Genomic DNA, 4,628 nt, shown 5'->3' with positions numbered 1-4,628 from the left:
TATATTTTTAGCCTATACAAGTATAACCCCATTTCCAAAAAAGTCGGGATGCTGTGCAAAATTTAAATAAAAACAAAAGGCAATGATGTGCAAATCATTTAAACCCTTTATATATTTAATTGAAAATAGTACAAAGACAATGTATCAAAAGTTAAACTGAGAAATTTTATTGTTTTTTGAAAAATATATGCCCATTTTGAATTTGATGCCAACAACACTTTCCAAAAAAGTTGGGATGGGGGCATGTTTACCACTGTGTTTCATCAAATTGCTGTAGTTTTGAAAGTTTTCGCATTCTTGTTTGATATAGGATTTCAGCTGCCCAGCAGTTCAGGGTCTCCTTTGTCGATTTTTTCATTCAATAATGTGGCAAATGCTATCAGTGAGTGACAGGTCTGGACGGCAGGCAGATCAGTTTAGCACTCGGACTCTTTTAATACGAGCAATGCTGTTGTAATACATGCAGAATGTGGTTTGGCATTGTCTTGCTGAAATAATTAAGGACTTCCCTGAAAGAGTAATTGTCTGGATGGCAGCATATGTTGCCAAAACCTATATATACCGTTCAGCATTAATGGTGCCTTCACACATGTGCACGTCACCCATTCTATGTGCACTAATGCACCCCATACCATCATGAATACTGGCTTTTGAACTGTGCACTGATAACAAGCTGAGTGGTCATGGACACAGTGTCCATGATTTCCAAAAAGAATTTCAAATGTCGATTTGTTGGACCACAGGACACTTTTCCACTTCCCCTCAGTCCATTTTAACTGAGTTCAGGCCCAGAGAAGATTTTTATAGATGGTTTCTTCTTTGTGTTTTAGAGATTTAACTAGCATTTGTGGATGCAGTGCTGAACTGTTTTCATAGACAGTGTTTTTCAGAAGTGATCCTGAGTCCATGCAGTGATTTCCACTACTGAGGGCCTGAAGATCACGGCCAGCAAATACTGGTTTTTGGCCTTGTCCCTTGCATACAGAGATTCCTCCAGATTCTCTGAATCTTTTAATGATATTATGTACCGTAGATGATGAAAAGCAAAAGTTCTTTTCTATTTTATGTTGACAAACATTGTTCCTGAATTGTTGCACTATTTGTCCTGCAGTCTTTCACAGAGTGGTGAACCCCTCCCCATCTTTACCTCTGAAAGACTCAGCCTCTCTGGGATGCTTTTTTATACCCAGTCATGTTACTGACCTGTTGCCAATCAACCACCAGGTGTTTTTTTAACATTACATTACTTTCCAGCCTTTTGTTGCCCTGTCCCAACTTTTTTGGAACGTGTTGTTGGCATCAAATTCAAAATGGACATATATTTTTCAAAAAACAATAAAATTTCTCAGTTTCAACTTTTGATATGTTGTCTTTGCACTCTTTTCGATTAAATATAGGGTTTAAATGATTTGCACATCATTGCATTTTGTTTATATTTACATTTTGCACAGCGTCCCAACATTTTGGAAATGAGGTTGTACATTAGCACATACTGAGACATATTTAGAGCCAAGACTGTGAAACGTTACTTCATGGACATGAAATGTGACTCCCAAGGTGGTTAGTTTTTTGCTGAAATGTGACAAAATGGCTCTTCTTAACATTTAGGTTGCTGACCCCTGGCCTAAATCAACATGGTTTCACTTCACACTTCCAGCATTAATAACCTAGATAGCAGTCAGTTTTTGGCCGATTCTGGCTTTTACATGAGTATTGGTTGACTACCACACAGATGTTAGGCATGCAGGCCACAATAGGGCCAGATGCTGGATAGCTTCTAACAGTTTTGCCTCGTGTCTTCTTTTTATGGGCCAGTTCTGGTGTGAACGTTGTGGACCAAAAATATAATTGCTCCAGATTTGGGCCAGACTTAGGCCACATCCACTTTACAGCATGTTGGCCAGATCTAGTCTGAGGACCCAGCCATATACTGGGCCAGAATAAACTCAAGGATGTGGTCCACAAGTTGGCCAGACAAATTTTGTTAACTGGCAAAGAACCATTGTTCTGCTTAGAGATTAGGGATTAGATTTAGATCAGTCAATATACAGACACAGTAGCTGGTTAATCCCTTAAAATCCCAGGCTTATTACATACTAAGTCTATTATTCAGCAACTACAGGGACTTCAGTGCAAACTGGTTGAGCTAATTTAGGTTATGAAAGTGAGTAATAAAACTTTTTGGGTTAAATCCATAACATTGACCATATAGTTCACTGTTTGAGAAACTAAATTCATCATTAATGTTAAAGTTATCACTCAAATTATTCATGTTAGCTGGCTAGCATTTTGCTAACAATGCTTACTTTTACGGATGTGTCTATGTATTTTCCCACTTTGTGAATGCATAGACTTTGAAAATGACATAATTCCAGGATCTAAATTTCTACACCTAATTTAAATCAAACGCAGCATGAGGTTTTGTCCAGCCCAGAGCTTGATCTGTGGGACTGCAACTAGATATAACTTGTGTGCCCTGTGTCATTGAGCTGCCCCTTGCTTGCTAGATTCTAGCATGTTGCTCTGTGGGTATCTGCATACATTTTTCTAACACATTTTGTAACTACAGACAGTTCAGGTGGTGCAGGCAGTCACGCTGGAGCCTCCAGTGAGTCTTTATTGGACCTCTTATCTCTTGGTTGACATAGCAATAGTGAGTAAACAAACAGATTGCTCTCTTGTTTTTTTATTCTTTGAAGTACAGGTTGGCATTATGACAATGTTTTATTGTACTGTGATAAATTACGTCACAGTATGACACAATAAGCTTTTATGAGCATATCATGGACATCAGCAAAATTTAAAAAACACTCACCAACTGCATGTTTCATTATAAAGCAAGGACAATTAGACTTTTTTAACTCCTACCTAGACATTGGGCCCGGCTGGCAGGCCCCAAGTTTGCATTGAAGTCCCTGTAGTTACTGAATAATAAGCCTTACTTTGTCATAGGCCTGGAATGTTAAGGGGTTAATTGGATTTAGTACAGTGAGTGAAATATTCAATGAAAATCATTGTATTCATAGTGTTAGTACAGTATTTTAAAATGTGGCACTACTGATTCTCTTTCTTCTGTTTTAACTTAGCAAATCTGAGAAAACAAATTAAACATTGTCATCCATATTGTGTATTGTGAAATTGTCAAATGTTGTGATATTGTAATTTGGCTATACCACCCACCCTTACTTTTGAAGGCAGTGTGAATGGCTTATGCTATTTAAACCTCTAGAAACTAGCTAACTAGTTCATAAAAACATGCCTTTCATAAGTGTAATTTAGTAAATAGTTATGCTTACAGAGCTGTCTTTCAATAAAAATCGAGCCTGTTTACATAAGGTTGAGGCTCTGTCTTCTTCAGCATGGGAATCATTATCCATCAGTTTCATGTTAGTGTCATTTGTGAAGTTTACAGCGCTTCCTGTGCTCATGCTGTGCTTCATATTCACAGTCGAAGTCGCTCAGTCACCAAGACAGACACAGATAATCTATCTAGAGGAAATTTATACTACATCAAGTGAAATTAATATGGTCTCTCAGAGACATGTGAGTAATGAAGTAACGTCATTTGTATTCCTAAGTCATAACTGTATTGTGATTTTAAGAATTTAAACTGTAATGCAATACTCTACTTTGTTACAGGAAAAAATAATTACATTACTTTAATGTATTACATTACATTGTATTACATTGTTTGCATTACATTGTTGCCTATATGTAGATTTGGTAGATTGTAGCATAATACTGGATATAGATTTAGTGAATTGTAACACATTATTGTGTACAGATTTGGTAAACTGTATTACGTTGCTGTGTGTAGATTTGGTACATTGTATCATATTGTTGTGTACAGATTTGGTAAATTGTTCCACATTGTTGCATAGATTTGATCAATTGTACCACATTGCTGTTTGTAGATTTGGTCAATTGTAACACATTGTTGTGTGTAGATTTGATCAATTGTGGCACGTTGTGCGTAAATTTGGAAAATTGTACCACATTGCTGAGTAAAGATATGGTCAGTTATAGCACACTGTTGCATATAGATCTGGTAAATTGTATTACATTGTTGTGTATAGATTTAATAAATTGTAGCACATTGTTGTGTGTAGATTTGATTAATTGTAGCATGTTGTGTGAAAATTTGGTAATTGTACCACGTTGCTGAGTGAAATATTTGGTAAATTGTAGTACTTTGTTTCGTATAGATCTTGTAAATTGCACCACATTGCTGTGCGTAGATTTGGTCAATTTTACCACAATTGCTGTGTGTATATCCATTCAATTCTAGCCCAATGCTTGTGTGTTGGCGAACCCCGAGGCCTGACACACACAGTGGTTATTTGAGCGTCCCTGCAGACAGTTAGCGCAGTATGACTGTGTTCCCCAGGGTGGCTGTGTGTTTCACTGTCGGTGTGTAGAGGTGAGCTAGCCCCCCCGCCAACGGGATCAATGGCAGACTCCACTCAGCCCCGGCCCCCCCACTGGGACGCCCGCACGCCGGCCACATTAATTGCAGGCTACGATGGAGCAGCGCACCGGGAGCACACACACTGCTTACAGTCAGCCACATACACACACATCCATCAGCATGCAGGATCCCAGATGAAGATCTCCACCCCCCGGAGGCG

The sequence above is a fragment of the Colossoma macropomum genome, unplaced genomic scaffold, assembly GCF_904425465.1.
Source record: "Colossoma macropomum unplaced genomic scaffold, Colossoma_macropomum, whole genome shotgun sequence".
Lineage (NCBI taxonomy): Eukaryota > Metazoa > Chordata > Actinopteri > Characiformes > Serrasalmidae > Colossoma > Colossoma macropomum.
This window is presented reverse-complemented; position numbering follows the sequence as displayed.